We start from the raw sequence: 24,392 nt of genomic DNA, 5'->3' as shown, positions 1-24,392 counted from the left end.
AACAGTGTGTAAGTAAGTGAGGCAAGGCATGTGCTGTCAAGCAGCAGAGAACATTTCATTCAATATACATGTTATTACCCAAGGAAGATATGTTTGAGAGAGCTGGGAGGACAACAGTGGTATTCCATAATTGTTCTGCATCTGTGCAAATGTAACAGAGGCTTCTCTGAGCCTCTGATGGTGTTGGCAAGTCTTTTCATAATATGCAGTTGCATATGTCCCTCTTCAAACAGTGATGCAGAGACATTCTTTCTTGACCCAGAAAGGGAAACAACTGTGGCTAAACTGCAAAAGGCGAATTAGTTTATTATGTAAGTAAGATATTGAAATACCAATGGTATGAAAGAAAGGATGGTAGAATTCGTGGCTTGAATATATATATTTATTTTTTTTTAATACTTAGGAATTTACCTACTCAGTTAGTAAATGAAATATCAAAGTATATAGACTGAAGATGAATTCTGAATGCATGTTTACCATGAAAAGCATCACGGAGAATTTAACTTAGCATAATGTGTTACTAAATGGCTTCAATATAAAATTTTGTTTCCACAGATGCTGAGATGTATATCTAGCATGTGATCCAAAGAAAAGTTCCATAGTTAAGTCATACAGACTTAAGCAAACAGCCATGCAAATCCAGCCTCATTTGCCCAGGTATGAATGATTCCATTGAGAGTAAAACCGTTGCAGCCCTGCTGCATAATGGGTTGCAGTTGGGAGGGGAGCACCAAGGAAAGGCATTTTGGCTGCCATGGAAAGCCAGGCTCAAGTGGGTCCTGGCACTGCGTGGTGCAGCCATAGTTGGAAGACCAGGCCAGCTTATACTGTTTCCCCTAAAACATCATTAGTAAAATCACACATGAAAAATGTTTAAAGTTATTTGAGCAGCTTCAATTGTCTTGGGGAAGGAAAAAGAAAAAATGGGTTTATGATAGAAAGCTAATTATGACTTTAAGAGACAGCGTATCCATAATTAGTGAGTGACACACTTTCTCAGACTGCATTCTATTTCTGGGCTTGGCCTTTCAAAGATTGTCCTTTATTATGTTGCTGTGGGGAAGCTTTTTAATTCATTGCAATTTTGTGCATGATTTCGCACATAGGACTGTGCATGACTTGCATGCTGACAAGACTCTAGCTAAATCCATTATCTTAGTAAGTCAGTAATTGCTGTATTTCTCCCAGGACACTGAAAAGCCCCTTGTTTCAAAAGAATTTATATATTACTTGCTCTTGGTACTGATGCACCCTACGAAAATGAAAAAACCTTCTAGGGTTTTTGACAGTGACACCTTGTCCAGGAAATGGATAGGTCCAAAGTACCTGAAAGCAGGCTAAAAATTATTAATTCAATAAATAGTTTGCTTAGCAGAAGAGCAAGTTATATCACAGCATGAAGTGACATCTCTACACTGGCAAATCATTCTGAAACTCCTCGAAGGAGCTTGGTTTTGCCAGCATGGATGTGACCAAATGGTGCTGTCAGTTTGCTACCAGGTCACATTACAATCCTAGAAAGATTTTGACACAGTCATCTCTATGTTGTCTGCCATGGTAAGAAAGAGAGCCAACTTGGCTGTCAGATACCAGATACAGACTGACCCTGGCACACTAACTTCTTGACCTTACACTTCTTCAGTCCCTGAGATGGTCATACAGTTACCTTATAGCCTTATATGATATTGAGCTGCAGTGTCCGAGAACATTCTGTCATTTAATTTATTAGTATAGACATAACCATAAATTTCTCCTGGGGAAAAAAAAGTTACAACCATTGCCTGTGCCAATTTTCTACTGTGGGATTCATTAGTTTTTAAAAGGAAACACCTTTGCTGGAGGATTTTATGTCTGTCTTTAATTGAATTTTGGTGGAGGAAGTTTAGTAGTCAACCTGTAAAAACAGTCTTCAGTTTTGTGAATGCCTGTGATTAGTTGTAGGTATGAAGCCACAGACATAGCTATGCAAATACTTGATTTTGCCTGCAAATCAGGTAGATACATATATATTAATACTGTTTCAGAAATTTCTAGTGTGAAAACCATTAGTGGTTATCTGATTATCTACCTGTTCACTTTTCATCCATCCTTTTAATCCTGGGATCTGTCTAAACTTCACATTCTACTACATACAGTCTAAACTATACATACACTGAGTTTCTTTCCTCAACAATAACAACTAAAACAAAACTGTTAATACTCCATCCGGCAGCACGGGAAGCATGCAAGAACCATCAGAATTACTGAACACAATCCGAAGTTTAGAGGAGAAAATTTGTGAACAAAGCACAGCAGTAGCTAATCCTCAATTTATGTTTTATACAGTTTAAAAGCACAATTTGATCACAAAACCATTATTGCTTATGCTGACTTCTGTTGGAATAAACAAGACCACAACAACAGGAGGTATATATCCTCAAGCAGGAGAGCAGTTGTGAGCAGCATAGCATGAAAGCAAGCTGAGCTGACCAGAGCCGCAGCGTGGCCAGGTCACTAGTGGGATGTACACAGCCAAAGGTACCCCGTCCATCTGTTTCATTTGTGGGTAACCTTGGCTGTCCCTAGCATTTGTCTTCAAGATTCAAGGATACGCCGTGGCACAATCACCTCACGCTAAATCATGGCTTCTTTCAGTATCACAGATACAAACAGTCCATGTGTAAACAGGATGGGGGGAAAGCCCTCTTTTGTTTTAGGGCATTTCACTCTCGCCCCAAAATGCTTTCTTAGTAAACTGTAAATTGAATGAAAATGTACAACTTGTATCTCATGCATATGGCATCATTTTGGTTTTACCAATAGTGGCTTTACCAGCAAATACAGGGAGATGCGCCTTGTGACCCAAACTAAACACCTTCATTCTTCTAAATCTGTTAGCGTGAGAGAAACATCCTTTTAAAAGGGAAAAAGCAAAGATACCTGGCAAAACTGAAGGCTGACAAATCAAGAGAGGCAGAACAAGCTGGAAACCAGATATGCTCGAGGTCTAATATCTGATCTCAAGTAGTAGGGGTGATCTCAGGTCTAATTTGTAATCTCCTATATACCATTATAAATACAGAATGGCTCCACTGTTTCACTAAATTCTGCTTTCTCCTGGATTTATTAGGCAGGAGAATATGACAGGTTTAATTCTCATAATTAAAATCCCACTCCATGCAATAGCAGCAGTAGCTCTGAATGAGACTAGACCACACTCGCTACAAATACAACAAGGACTAGTGCACAGTCCAGAGGAAGCAGCTAAACCTTGAAAAAAGACCACCCAGGTATCAAAATTTTGAGAAGACAAATTGTTCCTGACAATGCACAAGTATACTAGCTAGGTTCAAAATGCATTTCTATCAAAGGTTAAATTAAATTCAAGGCTATCACGCAGCTGCAGGTACCACACAAATGTACAGAGTTGCTTCTCAGAGATAGCTGTTGTGCAGAAATTTGAGATGGACCTGATACAGTGTAAAATAATAATGTGCCAGCAAGCTAAAAATGCTGGAAGTAGGTATGTCCTTAATATGTTTATTGTCTAGACAGTTTTGGTGTAGCAAATTCAACTGAAATGAGTAGTCCAGGCCATCAGCAGATATAAATCAGTGCCATTGGTGAAGTGTATGGCTCTGCATTTATACTGTTATGCACTACATGAGCTTTCATGCTTTATCACGTACAATTTTAAGATCAGAAGTAAACTAAAAGCTTTCAAAAATACTGACATTTTAATACTATTTATACTATTGATAGTATTAATACTATGAATACTATATTGTTAATGCTGTTAATATTATCATGAATAAAAATGCTGCACTCTTGTAGATTTTTATATAAAGGACAGATTGATAGTAGCTGTACAAAACTGATTCTTTTTCTAGAGTGTGATGATTTTGATGCATTTGGCACATTAGGCATTGTTCCTTTTTGATGAAATATGACATATATGTACAAGGATAAAAATATTTAACAGATGAAAAATGGGGCAAATTTTGTAGTCATTGGTTTTTTTGGACCAAATACATCAGCTGACCGCTACCCTAAGCCATGGAGTAGAGGAAATTTGTCTCAGGGGCCAAAAAAAGTACAATACTTATTCTCAAGAATAATAAGTTAATTGAAACCAAAAAATAGGTCCTGTGTCAACTTCATCTGTTTCTTTCTCAAATGAAAAAGGAAGCGCAATTCTCAACAAGTAAATGTGCTTAACACAAGATTTGCAATACTTCACTTATAGAAAAGGTGACTCAGGAAGTATGACTGCATGCAACAATATGAAAGCTCTAAAAATGATTTGTAATAATATGACTAATTAACAGTTTGATTCTGTGGTATTCAGATAATCTTACAGTAACCATCTGGGGCTGCGCAGTTGAATCATCCATAAAGAATCCTTTCATCAAATTCCGATGAAGTAAACTTAGATCCCCAGTGAAAATGTCTCAGAGTGATTCCTCAACAATACATAGCAGCTGGAGAAAAAGGCTTAAGAAAAACAAAACTGAGGAAAAGAGCCATGTGGTTAAAACCTCACTGCTGCTCTCCAGGCACTTGGAGATTTTAAGACCTCTCCTCTGAAACTGAAAGCAGTGAGTGCCACACAAAAGGACAAGCAGAAGGAGAACCATTTGTGCTTAGAGTTAGCTCTGAACCATTTAATGGGTTTTCCAGTGAAACAGGAAACTGAGGCTGATGACGAACCATAATACAGAAACCTAAAGAGCTCTGCAGTCACAAACATATGAACAATGGGGCTATTAAGCAGAGAAAAAAATAGCAGGAATATGGGTTATGACTTGACTGCACAATACAATGCCATTTAGAGATACCCAGCTTAATTGATAAGCTCTGCTTGCTCTAAAGCAGGGTACACTAAGTCTGAGCTGAACGCTAATGCAGCTATATAATTTCTAGTATCTGAGCTCGCCTGGACCATCCAGCATAGCAACACACTGTTCTGTGCAGACTTGCCAGTACAAGAGTTTATGAATTATCTAGCAGTGGGACGTCAGTCTTATGAGTCCCTGATGAGAAACCAGATGAAGGACAGGATAGGAACTGAGCCCTTGTACAGAAAATACTAAAATTTCAGAATAATTGTGCCAGCAGTAGTTTTTGCTGAAGTCAGTCTCTGTAAGTGATACAAGGCTAGAGGGAAAAGTAGTTGGTCAAGTGGTCTGAAAATATGATTACCCGGGGGGGAGTGAGTACTTTTACAGATTTCCTTCTCTTTGTTTTTGTTTTAATTAGATTTTGTTAGGATTGCTGAGATGATTCTTGTAGCTACAAAAATATCTTCCTCGAGCAGTTTTCTTCAAGAGTAACGTGGAAAACTCACACCTTGATTATTGTTTTGCAACGTTACTAGTGGCTGAATTACAAGGAAAATCAAATATCCTTCATGGTTACATAAAGGCACTTTCCAGTGCTGTATACAGAAGACCATTATAACAGACACATGAAGTCTCAGACTGCACCTGAAGTGCACTTTGCAGAAATGCACTTAAGATGAAACAGTAAATGAACTTATTTTAAAGATGAACTTAGGAAGAATATTTATTTAACCATAAAGTCAATTATGCCCTAAATTCTGAATACCTAACTTTGGTATCTGAATTCTTTATCTGTTTTTCCTCCTACCTTGTGAACTACTAACAGGCAGTTCGGGCTTAAGTATACTGACTCAGAATACAACTTGTGTCATTTGTTTTAGATGATCACAAATAATTAAGTCTTTATCTATGTTTAAATGTCTAAAGCAGAAAAAAATATACTTAGGAAAATTTCTTACCTATTAAGTAAATCAAGCCCCAAATAATTATCATAAGTAATACATATATATATGGAAAGTTATCCTTTCACACAATGTTTTTAAAATAATTGTTATTTTACCTTCAAGTGAAGGGTTTAGCTATATTCAAATCTTCCTACTGATCTTACTTCAACATTGAAGTTCAGAGCAGATGGGTTCAGATGTTTAAAAAAAAAATGTCTTCAATCAGTAAAATGAATTGATGTTTGGTTTAGACTTTACCTGAACACTGTGTAACCTCAGCTATCAATATGATATGGCCTCACTACCTTCTCTGGCCTAGCATCTTCGTCTTTGATCACCTTGCAGCACAGATGGCCAGGAAGGAAGGATGTTAGCCTGCTGTTAGGAGCAGTTGTGTTCTTAGTTGGACTTTCTGTCTTCTAAGGACAGTTCAGGGTCTTTTTCATTATTATTCTTATAATTGAAATGAAAATTGGAAAGAATTGCTTATCACAGTAATTTGAAAGTCCTGAGAAGCAAAGCTGTTTCAAGTGCTGAATTAATTTTTTTTCTCTCATTAAATAAGTATTCATTATTATATGGAGGTTAGCCCTTTTGTTTACAGATACTTGGATTCAGGCAAGATTGATAGCCACAAAACACTAACCTGTATCAGATATACATAAACGTGATTTATTTATTTATTGCATGAATGTGTTTTGCAGTATCTCCTTCTTTAAGGTTTGAGGTGGATTGAAATTATCAGACCTACAACTCAGAAATCTGCATTTGACTGACAAAAGCCTGACAAGGAAATTTCAAGTCTACAGTTACATAATATTCCCAGTACTTTCATGGAGGGGGAGATGTTAGCAGCTCTCAAAGGAAGATTCATGAAGCCAAGCCTTCTCCTAATACCCTGTTGTCAATTACTATTGCAAAGAAGCTTTTTTCACGTTGAATTACTGGAAAGCTTATGATGAGCTCATGATAACATCATGAGCCTGCCAAGTCATTCTCTCCTTCGGGAGATACGAGATAGGCAGACAGCCCGGGTTTGAGGGATCTCCAGGTGAGACGAGTGTGTGTTGCTGACGTAACTGCATCTGATGGAACTGAGCTCTGATTCATCATGTCAGGGACCTTCACAGCAGTTTTGGACTGCAGGTTGTGTGCAGCGTACCACCTCACTGAATGATGCACCTCCTACTCTGCAACAGCTTCCAAATGATTTCTGGGCACAATCTGAGATATGGCCTTTTAACTTAGAAAGCCTCATACACAACTTGTAACAGAGGTAATGTAACAGAGGCAAGTAGCATTCCCTATTTTTTTAACATTCAATATGGGGACCAAGATGACATGTCTAGTGGAAAAAAAGTGCCGAAACTGGAATTCCACAACTGAGGTAGGGGTTAAAGTTAACTCACTCTAGTTGGAAGAAACTAGATTCTCTCTGTCCAAGAACACTGGAACACAAAACTGCAGTTTTAAGAGGAAATATTATCAATAAATCAAACAGAGGTTAGTACTATATGACTGGGAAACAGTGATCTGGGCAACTAGAGATCCTTTGTGCAACATCAATAGTGTGCAAGGCTTTAGAAAGAAAAGACTAATTAAAGACATGAAGGCAAATGCAAAATGAGTTAAAATACAACAAAATATGAAGTCAACCTAATATCTTCTGTTGAAAAATTATCTTCCAGAGAAAGGAAATGGCATAAATCTCACCTTCTGAAGTTTAGAAACACTGACCATGTTGAAACTATCAGTTAAGCAGGAAAAGATGGAAATTATTACAATAATGGTAGATACAGAACCAGCTCTATGGCAGATGATAATAAGAAGCTAATGAGAGTTCCCAAAGACATGACTTGAAACCACAGGAACAGCCAAGGGAATCAACAGCCTGTCCTCTAAGCAGAGACTAAGAAAAACTGGCCTTTATAACCAAGGGGAATGAAAGAAAAGATAGCAAAGAAAAGGTGAGATTATTCTTTGTAAATCTATTAGATGAATGAGCACAGGAAAAGAAGAAGTCCTATTTAACCTATTAGATCCTGTGGGCACAAAAAAATATAGGGTTAAATTATCCCAGAAGAAATTGAGCCCAGAGTGGGGAAAAACGAATCATAAAGCAATGAGGTTCTCAGGCAGCTCTCCAAAAGAAGATGCAAACACTGAAAAGTGTTCAGCTTTGGAGACTGATTGGCTTTCTTCCAAAAAAGGCTCTCACAGCCTATGACATCAGAGCACTGCTTTCTTCCAGGAGATCCCTTCCAATCCCACAGAGCTCCTCTGTGCACAGCCAAGCCCTGGCAATCACTTGGGACATCTAAGCTGATAGGGTCTAAATTTGTGTTATCTGGAAGATGGCAGCTGGGGAGGGGTGGGGAGAAGCTTTCAGCTCTGAAATTCACATCTACCCTCTTATCTGAGAGCAACTGTGTTCACTGGCCTGTGGGGCATGTTACCAGCTCACTGTATCCACTCCTAATTTCTCCAACAGAACTGGATAAAATGATCTTGTATTTATGGTTTGGGAATACTTTTGTGTTGTCAACATAGTGTCAACAAAGCTTTATTTTAAAGAAAGCTTACTCATGCCTCTCAGATTTGCTAAATGTATGGGTCTAAACTAAAAATGAATCAATACATTAAGTAAAAAATTGTTTTAGTGTAGTCTAAAACAGAAGCTCAGTCTGTTGTTCAGTCAGCTGGCAGGGAATATCAATGCTGATGATTTTGTCCTGTTTACTTGCACTGAGGCCTGCCCAATTTAAGGCAGAAAAGTGAAACACATCCATTTTGCTTTGCACCCACATACCACAGAACTGCCTGATTTAGAGCAGGAAGCAAAATATTTTGTAATAGCTGTTTGGTTGGTATAGTTGCATAATAGTATCAAATCTAGAATAAAAGTACTCAATCTGCAACTATATAGAAGGAATCACATAATCGGCAACCAGCCTGCAAATACGTAACAGCACCTGAATGAACAGACCAGACCTGTGAGGAGAGGAGTCATTACTTTCGACCAGACTGGTCCTGACCTACGGAAAAGTGTATATAAACTCCAGCAATACCCAGTGGCACTTGGAGAAGACATAAGAAGCCCTCTTCAGTTCCGGCTGTCCTCTTTGAAGAGCTCTCAAGTCTGGCCATCTCAGCCTCAGAGACTAAGCCATCAAAGCTTGTGGCCATCAGGGCCAACCAGGCAGCATTAGATGGACAGTATCTTGTACCTAGGGCTTGACTGGCATGTGTGATGAAGACTTGGTATTTAGTTATTACAGTACCTGAGTAAAAAATGGCTTGCTTGAAGTGTGGAGACTTGCCTGGTGTCTCAGAAAGTTTCCTTCACGGCAGTTCCCAATCCCCTAATAATGACAGTCGCAACACCCCAGTACCGACCCCAGAATCACAGTCCTAGGAACAGAGCCTGCAGGACCTGAAGCAGGACATGGTGATGCCGTAACACTGGCGTAGCTGAAAGATTGTCCCTTTTTAATACTTCATTACCAAACCGGAGTTCTCTAACATATTTTTCAAAGAGGACAGTAATGAGGAAAGGCAGGGAGGAGATAGAGGCAACTACAGTTTCCGTCCTCCCCATTAGCACCAGCTGATAGGGACATATGGCCACGTCATGCGATGTCTTTTCAGACACAAGCTGCACAGTGCCTCCTCATCATCCCCACTTGATTCAGATCAACATGTAGCAACTTCTGAACACACCGAGAGGTTCAATTGAAAAAATGACATGGGAACATTAGAACATTATTACCCAAGCAAAAAGGGAGCTCAGCTTCACAGTACTGGAGAAGAGCATGCATGATGGTTGCAAAGACTTTGAAAGTAAGGACAGGCAGCTCATGCTTGATGCTTAGGAAAGGAGAGGAATCAAGAAAAGCATAGAGCAGGGCAGCCTTGCTCTAGCGGCACGTCAGGAAAATCATTTGCGCAACAGCAGCTGGGTCAGTATCAGCAGGTCAAGACTGTAACTACAAAAGCACAGAAGAGGAGACTGTAATATTTAAGATCCAACACAGACAGAAAATCTACTTTCCGCAACAAGATAAAGACAGAGGCAACCATATGGCAGAGCGGAAGGGTTGAGATGAGTTCCCATCCTGCCCATAAAAGACCATTTACATTTACAGAAATGTATATAGCCTTTAGACCAGTGGGACCCTCTCTTTCCGTCTTGGAAACATATACAGCGCTTAGACTGTCTACGCTACTACAGCCCTCTGCCCCAAAAGCAGGACCCGGTCCCCGGTCTAAATGGAGCACACTGACTCACGTGTGCTCCAGGTCAGAACCAGGCTAGATCTGGGCTACGCAGCCAGCGCATACCTCTGCTCCTGGGTCTCTGTGTCCTACATGACATCCCTGTGGCCTTGGCAGATGTGGGGGAGTTTTGAAGGAACAGCAGGGTTCTTTTTAGGTCAAAAGGCCTGAAATAACGATGGTTAGGTTGTGTAAAAACAGTACCTTTATAGCATAAATTCACTGTCACAGACTTAATTCTGTGTGCCTCCATAACTCATGTCAAGGAGACCGGTCCATAAGCAAGAATTGGGGAATATCTTGTAGGCTGTCTTCTTTCTCCAGAACAATTCCACACAGCAGCCAGACAAATCTTGCTGCAAAGTACAGGGAGCTGTTTTGGAAACAGACTTGAAAGCCAGATGAGCTCTGATGAGCACTGTTTCTCTACCTGGCAAGGGGTGTTGTTCAGACCAACAGATAAATACTTCTGAAGTGTTTGTTGCAAGGCCAAATTTTATTTTCGGTTACTGATCTTAGTAAAAAATAAATACATTTGCTTTCTTCTCTTCTGTTCGTCCAAGCCTGTTCCTTTATAAAAGCAGCAGGAAAAGGCTCTTAAGTTCACTGCATACTTGTACAAGTATGGATAGAGTTTGACAGACATGACCAGAAGTATTTTCATCTCTATGCCGCTTGTCAGCCCAAATTAATGACAAATGGTATGGTATTTTCTGTCTATGACTAGTATGCTTTTAAGCAGCAAATTTATCTATATTAATTTCTTCTCTATAAGTAGGAGGGCTTGTCTCTAAATTGGGACACACTATGCTGAAAATTTTCATCTAAGAATGCCAAATATTGCAGAAGAAAAAAGATCAACACAGAGATTTGGGTCAATACAGCAAGCCAAGACAGTGGGGAGAAAATCTTTTAAAAGCTGAGAATACTTAACTCCTTTGCTGATGCTGCAAACCTGTGTGAAAGCACTGAAATGTAGCATGTTTGCTTAGCAGGTGCCATTCATGACAACAACTGTTGAAAAATATTCTTAGAGGAACTCCACCAAGATGTGGTGTGCCCATGATTTAACATCTTTTCTTCTGTTGCTTCACAACATATCTGACTCTATGTATTACTTTCTAAACAGGTATTTCAATGCTCTTTTTTCCTAATTAAAGAGGCTAAAAAGGTGGCCTAACACTGAAAGACCAAGGAACTGAATATGGACTTTTCAGCATATGAAACAAATAACATTATTCACCAGCAGCTATATTAAGCAATAGGGGTATCGTAAAGCTGCATTCATGAGTGTTTGCAGAGTGTTTTGAACTACTTGATTAAACAGCACCTTATTAGTGAAAATTATCATTAATGAGGAGCTTATAACAACAAAGTGCTCTCTGCAAGCATTGCAATAGAAAGAAAGAAATGAGAAGCACATTTCAGATTGAAGTTGCTAAATTAATAATTAATAAACGAAGCTCCACTGAAAGGGTATTTGGAAGGTTTATAGGGTTTAAGGAGACCAACAAGAACATGCACTTTGTTCTATTATTTCTAATTTTTTATAAAACTTCAAAAGCTTATTGTTATTCCTTTTAATCAAAGCAGTATTTTACAACATGATGAGAAATGCCAGATGAAGGGGCAAGCAGGAGCCCCTGGGATCAATACACTCAACTGAGTCTGAGCAATTTTATTACTCCATTATGTTCCATAAAGCAATCTGGTGCCTTTTCCATCCAGCTGTAACGCTGATCCATTAGAGAAAGAGGAGACATGGTCCTTCTCATCTATTATTTATAAGACAGGGCATGCACAACTTGTCTGACATCATCCTTGTCACAGCTAACGAGAAACTGGAATAAATCAGTTTTTGTGGCATCACAGAAGAGGTGAAAAAGCTCTTTCAGGTCTAATGATCCATTTTTCTGCAGTAAGGGAGTGCTCTCTAACATATGTAACCAAATATTTATTGTATATAATTGTACGTGTCCCAAAGTGAGGAGCTTTCCACCCCACTACTGCTGTTTTGGGGAAGTCCCCATGTACATATACATACATTGTATAAACATGAAATGACCAATATGATTTAAAGAGATGTGTTTAGCATTGACAGAAGTAACCAAAGCAAACCAGAAAACATTTAAAGTTCTTCAACTCTTAAATCTAATTTGCTGTGGTCGATCAACACTGTCAGGCTGAGATACTGCATGGTGGACTGCTGGGGTAACACAAGCCTATGCCAAGAGTCAGGGAAGTGTTTCCAATGCCAGTCCAATACAAACATAAAGGTAATGAGGTGAAAATTACTTGTTAGCACCTGGAAAGAGACTCCGCATCACTCTACAGTGCAAAAATCACGCTCCAGTGCACAGTCTGCTCTCATCCATGGACTGCTCTAGACAGGGAGCATGGCTCACCACGTGCTCGTCCTGGTCCCGTGCAGGCATGAGCTTGGCTGCACCTCTGAGCACAAAGGAGAGCACTAAGGACCTGAGCAGATTTTTGTTCCCTAGCTGTCTTATTTAGCAGCACAGATATGGCCAGGGCCTCCAAATTCACCTTTGAGGAGGAGGAGAAACGTGAGATGCTGCTGGAGGACTGGGGCAGGCAGGGGACACTGCTGTTACAAAAACCTCATGACAGTTGATCAGAAGTGGTAATTCACGTAGGAATTGGCCTGGGACAGAGAAAAAGAACAATACAGAAGGAGAAATTTGAGAAGGAAGGGGAAGGTTTACAGGGGACAGTTTATGGGGAAAGTGCAGGTAGCATAAGCAAGGATTGAGAGCACAGTACTGCAATTCCCCTTCTCTCCCAACAGGTTTCCAGATATCACCTGACATCAGCAATTTCTTTCATAGTGCGAATGATTTTATGGAACAGGACTCGGCGACAGCTGGTGCCTGCTTGTAAAGCACATCAGACCACTCTGAAGCTACTATCATGTTCTCCAGGATCTCAGCTTACATTAGTTAAAACCCGACAATAATTTTGCTGTTAATGCTGTAAAGCTCCACCATGTACCATATATAACTAACGAAGAGACAGCCAGGTAAATTAGCGTGTCCTAAAGCAAGGTGCAAGCTGCTCCTTTTGCTTCACTGAAGCTTTAACTAAGACTGGTAATTTAAACACTAACATTATTATTTCCTTCTTCCTGGGAGACCAGAGCTCTGACCTTTACTATTTTCCACCAGCTGTCTTATCTCAAATAGGTGGTGACTGGGATATGCAACCAGCTGTGTCATTCTCCTGTAAGAAAAAAGAAGCTAAACCTTACTGCTGAGCCTGGGGCACATTCATACCCTCCTGAGACGTCAGCAGAGGAGCTCAAAACACCCGCCCCATCATGTCCTCAGCCTAATCATCGCCTACCAGAAATGCTGCCTTATTTTGGTTTCACTTGGGTGGAGAAAATTTCTACAGGTAAGTTTAGGGAAGACAACTAAGCCACATTTATCTCTAGTCTGACCTTCATGGCTACACACTTCTTTGTGCATAAATACATGTAGGTCTTCATAGGAAGCGTGAAACCTTCCTTCTTCACACAGCTCTGGTGTACCTCCATCACAACCAACAACATACTTGCTAAAAATTCCAAGCAATGACTGTCTTCTATAGAGCTGGTCAAAAAGAAGAAGAAAAATGCTACTAAACTAGACCACCCCTTTTAAAGATTTAGTTCAAGACTGCTAAAATGAAAATATATCCAGTAAATACACTGAGAAAACTTACTGCACCAAATTAATGTGCGACTTGTTATATTTCTTAACTGAGGCAGAAATAATTGCTGAATAATTGTGTATAACAAAAAATATCACTGAACTAATTAAAACTTATCTCTAAAAAGATTAAATCTTCCAAAAGTTCAAATACTTCAACATCTGACATGCATTTTTTTCAATTCTGTGTGTTATTCCAAGGGTTCAAACAAACTGGGCAGCTAATCACTGTTTAAACTCTTCAAGAAAATGCTCTTTTGGATTATAAAAAAAAATGTATTATTATACACTTTTGTATATTTTTTAACATAAAAAACTCATCCAGTATTTTAGAAACCATGCTTTTGAGAGCAGAGTCCAAGCAGCCCCCAAACATTGTGAAGCACAATGACCACTGGCTAATTTTAGGTATGGGGTATATCAATTTTCCTGGAAGTGCTCCTGTGTTTCCATTGACTTTACAGGGAGCCTCAGGCAAGCACGGTCCTAACTTGGGCATCTTAGATCCTTTGTATTATTTTTCTATGAATCTGGGCCTGTTGCCCTGGAGGCCATAAAAAAAATCATGTCTGGGAAACAGGAAAACAATTAAGCAAGGGGGACGGAGAAAGAAAAGGTTTTCCAGTTGGCCCCAAAAATGCCAAATTCACCCCGGTGTAATTCTGCTGAAAACAATGGAAGTACACAGGAGCTGAACTTTTCCCACTGTCTTCACACGACAGTAGGCAGCCTTTAAAACAATTTTATCTAATTAAATTATGTCATGGTCCTGCACATTTTCAGTATGGGAACAGAAATTCTCTATGTGGGATTGGGGTTTTGTATTCTTTTTGTATTCTTACAACCCTTACATGACAATGCAAATGATTACTCTCCTAATCTTTGGAAATCCTGTTTCCAGGCAGAGATGCTGCTTGGTGTTGGGAGGGTGAAAATCCTGACACAGGAGAGGAAGGGACAAGAATGAACACTGACAATACCACAGCCTCAGCATTCACATTCACGGCTGGAGTACTCCCTAGGTAACAGTATTTTGTTATAAGCTCATTAAGGGCTAAATTGGGCCTCTTATAATTCAGTTTCTGATAGCAAGCAATAAGAAGTTGTTTTGCAAATAAACAGCTGATGGGGCAGTAATACCTCTGAGAATACGAGGGGAGGGCAACTCCAAAAGCAATGATGAGAAAACTTCCCTGTGGGTTCCTCAGCGTAAGGGAGGCTCTGCCTTACGTCGCCACTGAGGTGACCGGCCTCATGGGGCAGAAGTGTGTAGTTACTTGCAGCCATCAGCATCAGGAGCTGCAGTTCCGCCAGGTCCCAAGAGAGATGCACACAAAAAATTACTCCTTGCATCAATTACTCATCCTCCTTAACATGTGAGTCTGCTCATCACAACTACCCTGCTGTTACCTCCCCTGCTACTGGACCAAGATCTCCCAGTGGTTTCTGGACCAGCTGGGGTAAGTACCAAGGCACAACCGCAGAGGCCATCAATTAGATGATATTCTTTGGTTTAGAGCAAATGACCATGGACTTACACAGTACTTAGACACATGAAAGCAAAATTGATATTCTCGTAAAATAACAAGGAAAATACTCATTACTTAGGTTTTTTTGCTCTGCTGACATGCATAGTTTTAGCTACAATAAAAAATTTTGCCTGATTACCAAAAAAAATTGCTGAGAAACACAGTGCAGTAAATTTGCTCTAGCTCTGCTTTTTTGCTTGTTTTAAAAGCTGTACTAGATCATTAGGGCATATGCAGAATAAAAAGCATCAAATCATTTGCCAAAGAATAAGACACTGGTTTTCCATAAGAACAAATGTTTACATTTAAAAATACATACATCTACTTCAGCTAGAAACAGACCAAAGATAGGAAAATGTTCATTCCTTTGAGTAATAAATCATACTTGGCACTCTTTTGGGGAGAGCTATGTTAAGAACCAGTCCCAATGGTAACACACAAAGCTATTGGAATTTCATAAGCTTTCTACAACTGCATACATAAGAAAAAATTAAGACTAGAGCACTTGGCATGAAGTAAGTTTGTGTAACAAGTAATTCTAGGATTTTTTTAAAATTAAGTCAGCCATTGTAGCATGAAAAAATGTATTGTGTATCCCAGTGCTTGAAGGCAGCGCTGAAATTCAGAGAGAGGCCTTTGCCCAGGGAGGGTGGTACTGCAGCAATCTGCTAGCACATCTACAGAGCGGAGCCCAGACAAGCCATCAGGGAAGGAGAACAAGCTCCCGTGCAAAGTCCTATGCTTCACCCACCCTGCCAGCGCACTGCAGCTCCTGAGTCACCCCCAAATCCTGTAGAGACACAGACAATACAGTTATTTGCCTAAATACACTACTAAACGTGTCACAGTCAACGCTTTCTCCACCCGTGAGTGCCAAAAGCATCGGGATGCCCATAAAACACCTCCCACAAACAACTGCAGTGACCACGGGATCTGCTATTGAGCTCGTACTTACAGCATTGGCCGGAACAAAGCTCAGGATTTAACTATTTCTTCATAAACTGCTTCCACATGCTTGTCTGCTCATTGTGCCATTTCTTCCATTGGTTGCTTGTGTTCGACAGCATCTGGACCGCAAAACGATCCTTTTCCCCCTCGTTTGCAAAATCAGCAGGCTGCAGAGGGATGCGTGACCGCTGCTGCAGCTGCGATGTATCCGAGCAGCCCAATGCAGCAGAGGCTTTAGCTCCCCCTTCCCCGTGGGTTTTTCCTTTCTTTGTGTGTGGGGTTGTTGTGTTTTTTTTTTAAAGAGATACGGTCCTGACTAACCTCAGCTTTCAGGAGCGCAATACAAGCTGCAGGCACGGGGTAGTCATCGGATGGAGAAGGGTACCGAGGCAGAAGGGCAAATTAACATATTTTGAAAAGATACTACTCAAGGCATAAGATGTATTGGAAGTATTTCCTGTAACAGATCCAATTTTGTGGTTTGTTCTATTTAATTCAAATTTACTTCCTGACGTTTTGCTGCATTATTTCTTCACTTTTTGCATTTCTTTCAGCTTATACAACAGAAACAACAGATCTTCTACCAATTTATTTCATGCTTGAACTATCCTGCTGTGTCAAAGAATGTTTACATTTAAAATGTTCACTATTTGAAGAAGTCGCCTCTGAAAACTTCTGTCTATGTAGCAGCTTTCATAAATACCTTTATTGCTCTGCTTCTGCCTCTTTCCTTTAGCAACAGTGTGCTATGCTCATGCTTTTTAGGACTGCCTTAAATTAATTTCATTGGTGCTGATTACATCAAAACTCAGAAGTCCATGTGCTACCAGTAGCATCCTGAGTTTGGTTTCTGTTTTCCAAGTTGGCACAGGTTGCTGTTAGCACTCAAACATTTTAAAATTTAGCTCCTTACGTACTTCACATTCATATTCCTATTCATGTGATCAACTCTGCATAAAGCAGACCTCAGAACAATCAGGGATCTCAGATACAACCTTTAACAGAAACAAAGATTGACCCATTTAAGGCATTTCTAACCTGTTAACCTGGCAGGTTGTCCTCCAAGTGTCATGGTTTAACCCAGCAGGCAGCTAAACACCACGCAACTGCTCGCTCACTCCCCTCCCTCAGTGGGATGGGGGAGAGAATTGGGGAAAAAAAAAAAGTAAAATTCGTGGGTTGAGATAAAGACAGTTTAATAGGACAGGAAAGGAAGGGAAAATATTAATGGTGATAGAAGAATTAAAATATACAAAACAAGTGATGCTCAATGCAATTGTTCACCACCCGCCGGCTGGTTCCCAAGCAGCGATTCCCCAGCAAGCTTACCCCTAGTTTATATACTGAGCATGATGTCCTATGGTATGGAATATTCCTTTGGCCAGTTTGGGTCAGCCGTCCCAGCTGTGTCCCCTCCCAACTCCTTGTGCCCCCCCAGCCTGCTCGCTGGTGGGGAGGGGTGAGAAGCTGGTAAGTCCTTGACTTAGTGTAAACACTGCTTAGCAACAACTAAAACATCAGTGTGTTATCAACATTATTCTCAGCCTAAATCCAAAACACAGCACTGTACCAGCTACTAGGAAGAAAATTAACTCTATCCCAGCCAAAACACCAAGGAAAACGAAGAAACCTTTCCTTTGAGAGCTCTTCTAATCTTGCCGGTCCTCCTGCTTTGAATTCCTCATGTCAGCGCAGAGTGCTGTCCCTCGCCGTGGTCCAGCAACCCACAGCCAGAAACACATCCTTCCAACCCCTGTCAGTCTTCATTTAAAACGCTATACCAACATAGCACTTCACAAGAGCTTCAGGGCTGGCTGAAAGTGTGAGATTAGGGATTTCTAGGGAGTCTGGACCTCTTCTTTCCCTCTGCAGTCCTTGGCTGCACAGAAGATGCGCTAGAAATAGTTTGTCTACAGGGTAACGCCTGCAGAGGCAGAGAAAACAAATACTGACGAGAAGAAAACACAGTGCTATTGCAGCTTTGTGCAGACAGAGGACTCATCCTCAGAGAACTCCTGGACTTTACTGTGACTCTGCTGCTTTTGGTTAAAAAAACGGTTTTCCTGCCAAGGAGCTGAGGCTGACATCTCTCATGTTGAAGGTTAAAGTAACACTGCAAACACTAAGAGACATCAGCAGCATTGTATAAAAGGATACATTACTCTTCCACGGAGAAGAAGCCCGTTTCATGCTAAAGTACATCTGATAGTAAGTGAAATTATTTGTGTTATCACAAACAATTTACGGGGGAAGGCCAACATCCTTATATTTAGAGTCCTGATCATGAAAGGTCAAGAGGTACTGGGCATAAGTATGCAACAAAACTGGCCCCACGATATTGCTTTTTGTAGCACAGACATCAGGAAAACACATTTTTCTGGTCATCACATCTCAGCTTTACCAAAGTTCACCACGGTCACAGTAAGAAATCCTCTCTGAGTTCAAGTAAACAAAAGGACATTGTAACCAGGCAGAGCAGACTGTTTAGCCAGGAAAACACGCAGTGCCAGTCTCCCAAACATTGCTCCGCTGGATAAGCTCTGGCAGCACAATGATCTCACACAGCTGTTGTGCTGCTCCTAAGTTTAGCTGCCGAAAGCATTGGCTCCGGTGTGGTGGCATGCTGAGAACGACACCTCGCTTCCCAAGCAGGGCATGAATGTCGGCTGCAACTGCCCTGGACCATGCTGGTCACATAGTTCAGTAGGGTGGCATCAGCCCTGCTTATCAACGTCAGACCCTGAAAGCAGAAAAAAATCCATATGGGGGGGTGGGAATGAAGCCACAAATGACACAGGACGCATCGCAAGGATAGGAGGCAATGGGGGACAGGACATTGAAAAGAGAAACGCTTTAAAAATATTCTCTCACGAAGTGCTCAAATCCTTTTTAAGCAGCAGCAGTCCTCCTTTGAAATTCCCTTCCTAGAGTGAAAAAATAGATTGGGAACTGCTAGCGTTATTAGCAAGCTTCTTAGGGAAGAACGCCAGCTGAGGGCAGCCCTGTGTCTGGAAACTGAGCCTGAAAGAGCAGCTGGGCTTCCCGCCTGGGAAGCAGGTGAAGGGTAAATTTCCCCTCCAGGGACATTTTAAAACAAAGGCAAAAATAAGTATTTGATTGATGACTTCACCACCCCAGCTGTGAAAATCAAGTAACATTAGAAGGCTCGTTGCTGCTGCTGAGTTTGGTGTGACTTCTGTTGGCGCTGACGTGGGTGAAGTGCAGCCAGATACTCAAATGGGTGTCTTATAAAGCTCACCCGCCTCCCCCCTCGGTCACAACCCCTCTTCTTACTTCTCTGCCTCTTCTTTCACCTCCCTCCTCCCCAAACGGCACACCTCCTCTCACACAACCCTCCCCGTGTCAGCAGCCTCCGCACGATGCCCACGGGGGGAGAGACACCGAACCGCATCTCCTGCTGCCCCTCGGGTGGCTGTGGCAGAGAACTGGGGAGAACTGGGCTCCCACTGGGCAGCACTGGGACCGGGACAGCCAAAACCACACACCCCCATCACTCGCCCCTGCAACGCGCTGTGCCGCTGCAGCGTTCCAGGCCGAGCAAATGGTTTCAGCGTCCGCACGCAGCCGTCACCATAATGAGGGGAGCTGGAATTTTTCTCAAATGGCAATGTATTGCATTTAGGTAGCGGACCCAGTTCAGAAGTTATAAGGGAGCTTTGACTGCTTTAACTTTGTGGAAAAATCTCAGAAGCCGTGGCCCAGCCGTTTTGAGAAATATGAAACAAAATTCAAAATCTTAACCACAGTTAATTTTCATAGACTACGCTCTAATTCCTCGACAATTTGATTAAATTATTCCAGGCATTGCAGGATTGCACTCTGCTGTTGGAGGAAAACTGGCAATTTCCTGTTTAATCCGTCTCCCCAACCCCCAGCATTCCCAACCTCAAATTAAAGGGGATAAAAATGAAGCTTGGCCATAAAACCTTCCTGAAAAATCCATCTGTTAGTGACCTGCGCTATTTAACAGCAAAGATTAAGTGGGCTCTTTGAAGTCAGTGAATGTTCAACAGATAACTAATTAGTGACATTTAAAGATAAGCCAAATTGTTGACAATCTGAATTAATTTCTTAAAATATCAACAATAGTGAGAGGGTTTTTATCATATGAGGTTAAACATCTGGGACTGCATTAGCTGGATATTGTAGTAAGATCATTGTAACACTTAGAACAGCAAACACTTGACCACAGCCTGCTCCAGCTGCCCCAAGTGACTCACAGGTGGTTGGTTTAAAGGCGCTGCAGGGAAAAGAAGTTTAAAAAAAAGAAGAAAGATGGGAAGGAGGTGAACTAACTGAAAAGTGTCCAGTACTGTGAGTGTCAAGACTCCCAAGTTTGATTCTTTTTTAAGTTAAAATAGTGATTTCTGCATTTTGCAATTGATCATATCTGCAGTAGACCTCTCGTTAACCTTGATAAAAAACCAGAAACATTAAAAATTAACATATCTAGGCTGTGATCCAGGATGATTAAAATACCATCTTGCCCAGGCTATTAGTGCCATAACAACTATAATGCCAGGAAGGCCAGGCTATTAGTGTTTGGGTGATTAAAATACCAGCCTGGTCTTCTAGAGCCAGAGTGATTAGTACGTTGCCAGCCCAGGCTATTAGGGTTAGTACCACCAATGGTGTGGAATTTTACAGTCCTTTGAGAATTTAATTTAGGGTCAGATTATCTTGACATGCTGCTTTTTCATTAACTATACTTTTCATCATTGAAATATATATATGCATATTTCAAATATTCATGGAATCATAAGAAAAATATGGTTTGGTGCATTTGTACCACCATGATAATGGAAAAATTAACATATCGTCTGGGTCACAAAAAGTCATGAAAGGACTGGATTATCAAGTACAAATTCCAAGCAGGGAAATTAAAACAACGTTGAGACGTATTCACCCTCTGACTAAAATGTAAATGCCAGCTCTGTCCGTCGATGGCACGCAGCCCGGCCAGAGCTGTGCAGCCTGACTGACCCCGTTTGCCCAGGGCAGTCGATGTATTAACTACTGCCGCGCACTGCAGCCCTCTCTGCGTCCTTGGGGCACGTGGGGAACCGCGTATGTGAAGAGATGGCTTTGACACCAAGTGTTCCGATTCAGGAGATGGGCTTTTTCTAGGTTTTATACTGGCAATACCGACAGAGGAGCAAAACTCTACAGGAAGGGCAAAAAGGCCGTGGAAGATGCACTGGCAGAGACCTCAGATCAGGCTCCCCAGCGCGGCGGGACCGTGAAGAACCAGCTTTGTAGAAGCAGATAGAGGAGGCTGGAGCCATGACACAGCAGGTCGTTGGGCTGTAGTGCTCAGACTGGCAGTGTACAACTCAGAATTACACCTACACAGCTCCTTAGGAACACTATAAGGTTCATATATATACATACATATATATATATATACACATACACCATGTCCTTTATATGTATTCATATATGCATATTCACCATTTACTGCTACTTTTTCTTTCCTGTCTTTTAACCAGCTATTCAGATATCCATGCAGTCTTATCCTGTGACCACTTAAAATTCCCTAAAAACCTTTGGCAGTGAACTCAAATGCCTTTGGAAATCCAGGTAGACAGGATTTCCAATATCCCTAATGCTGATTCTCTCAATTCAAGTAGGTATGTGAGGTATGATTTGCACTTACAAATTTCATGTTGTCTTTTGCCCAATGTGATAGTTATTCAGGTGCCCTCTAATTTTATTCTTTGTTAGAAATCTTGTGAAAGTGTCCAGATATTGAACATACCAGTCTGTAGTTCCTCAGCTCTCTCTTGGAACCCTTTCCAAAAAAAAGTCTCATCAGTTGCTTTCCATCACTGTGGGAACCAAAGGGGTTTGAAGCAAAAATTACAAGCATGGACAGTCATTCAGGTATTTAATTCCAGAGTTCTTAAACAAACTTCTTTTTGAAAATGTCTAGGTGAAACATCTGGTAATATGTTACTCTTCATTTTATCTACTGTTCTACACGTACTTCACTTCAAGGCAGCTACTCCGTGTAGTTTCCGTCTGGAAGGATGCCAGCATGGAGGTTTCCCTGCACTCTGTTGTGAACATAGATGCAAATAACTGATTCAGCTTTTCCTGCTACGGGCTTATTTTCTTTGTTTACCATAGAAGAGCTTTATCGGAAGTGTTTGAAAAACTATGTAGAATTAGTGCTTTTGCAGGTTGTTCCTCAGCAATCAGCGCAGAGCTGTGTCACTTCCAGTCTTGGTTTATTTATGAAAGGGTATTTTCCTACATGAGAAGATGTTTCACCTAAGCAATGGTAGCTAATACCTGATTAAACATGATATCGCACGGAATGTAAGACAGGCATGAGCTAGCATTAATCATTATGTTCAACAATTCAGAGCAGAGACATGTTTAACACATTATTTGCCATGATTTGAATGCCAAATACGCTCAGGAGGGAAAGGTGAAAAGACCCATATGTGACAATTTCCAGACACCTCAATGGATATAAGTAAAGCTATGGAAAACATTTCAGGGATCTCTCATCTTTCTCTCTTGTATGTCCTCACCAGGGATCATGACAGAACAGAAGAGCCGGCTGTGTGAAATGAGGGGTGTTTGGGTTTTGAAGACAGACTGGTATCACGAGTCAGATTGCGGTGTCAACAAGCCTCCACGCTGCCTCCATCCTGCAGTCAGACGAAAGATTATTAATTAATATAATAAATAATAATAATGTACAAACATGCATGTAATATATATTATGTATATATTCTATGCATAAATATATCTAATGTAATTTTATGTATTTTATTTATAAACATTTCTTTCAAAAATCTATAAAATAATTTGATAATCATAATCATTATCATAAAGGTTTTTGATAACCATTATCTCTTGGTGTGGTAGAGCCATGAAGAAGGAAAGTGTGATCTACAGAAGACAGAAAATGGGAATTTATTAGTAAGTGAGAGCTATTTGCAAGATTCTATGTGATTCTGATTTAATCCTGGTTAAGCAGGATGCCACAAAGATGCGGAGGACAGATTCAAGGAAGTCCTAGCAATAGTTAGAAAAACAATGTTCACCTTGGAAGAAGATTAAACCTGCTTAATTTGTTTATGAAAGGAAGGTGAAGAAAAAATACAATTGATCATCAGCAATACCCACGGCTAGTCAGGAAGCAGAAGATACTTTTAAGCTACTGGACAGTATTAATTTCTCATTCAGAAATGCTCTACTCATTTTTTTCATGTATTTTTTTCCTTTTTTGTGTGGCTGTTCCACATTTCATTTTCATGTTTTTAGCAGAAATTCACCCTTGAGCATAAAGTTAAGAAGTACTTCCTTCTCAAATAACCTTCCTAAATCAGTTTTCACAATCTTCTTGATAACCATCTTTGCCTTTTACCTCCTGTTTCATCTCTGTTGTGCACCACTGTATTGGTCTCACTATCAGACAACTCACAGGGAAAATCTTGTTCATCTTCCCTTGCCTGCTTTTTGTCTGGCTCAAGACCTACTCCTTGTCATTTTTTAGTTTCTCCCATGTTTTGTTGTGTTTAGGCTCTACCTACAAGTCAGTGGCCTTTTATTTCTGACCACTAGTATTTCATACTAGTTAAGTATAAACGGAGCTCTTCTCCCACCTTTCCTCCTCCATCTCCCCTTCTCCCTTCCCCTGAAATCAGTTAGAGCGTCCAAAGCAATCATTTCAGGGCGTCATTCCCAAGGGGGTGAAGACCAGATTTCTCCATGACCTGCAGAAATGTCTCAGGGCTGAGCAGGATTTCTTTTAGGATTTCACTGCTAACCAGCCTTGCTTTTTCTCTTCTTCTACCTATCATCTGGCTACACAAACATGTAGGAAGCAAATGGAAAGGAATGGTCAATGGCCACAACAGCCATGGGCCACCGAGAGCCCTGAAGTCGCGCCGTCCCCTGCCAGGAGTACACAGAGCCCAGCGCAGCCTGGCCATGGTATCACTGCTCCCGAAACGGAGCTGCCCCAGGTGCCTCTGCACCTACACCCAGGCACGTATCCACAACCGGGCAGGAATTGGCTGCAAAACACGCACAGACATAATGGGAGGATTCTGGTTAGTGAACAGTTTTCCGTGATAATCTTACAGTGATGCTGTTTGTCTCCTCTTCATTGTCAAGGAATATTTTTAT

The 24,392-nt window shown here is 40.8% G+C and overlaps 1 protein-coding gene across 5 annotated transcripts in view; it reads right to left on the bottom strand.

Annotated features, from left to right (window-relative positions):
- SACS (sacsin molecular chaperone) overlaps positions 1–18,164 on the bottom strand; it is a 62,761-nt gene extending 44,597 nt beyond the window's left edge. For 2 of the 5 annotated variants that reach the window (XM_075050723.1, XM_075050727.1), the window contains exon 1: positions 16,234–16,934. The gene's annotated coding sequence lies outside the window, so the exon portion shown is untranslated. Of the gene's footprint in view, positions 1–12,586; positions 12,705–14,889; positions 14,915–16,029; positions 16,142–16,233; positions 16,935–17,856 lie in introns of those variants that run through there. The other 3 variants (XM_075050724.1, XM_075050726.1, XM_075050725.1) reach the window with 3 other exon arrangements.
- Positions 18,165–24,392: the final 6,228 nt, after the last annotated feature.

Source organism: Buteo buteo, chromosome 18 (genome assembly GCF_964188355.1).
Source record: "Buteo buteo chromosome 18, bButBut1.hap1.1, whole genome shotgun sequence".
Lineage (NCBI taxonomy): Eukaryota > Metazoa > Chordata > Aves > Accipitriformes > Accipitridae > Buteo > Buteo buteo.
Note: the sequence above shows the minus strand (reverse complement) of the source record. Positions and strands in the feature narration are given on the sequence as shown.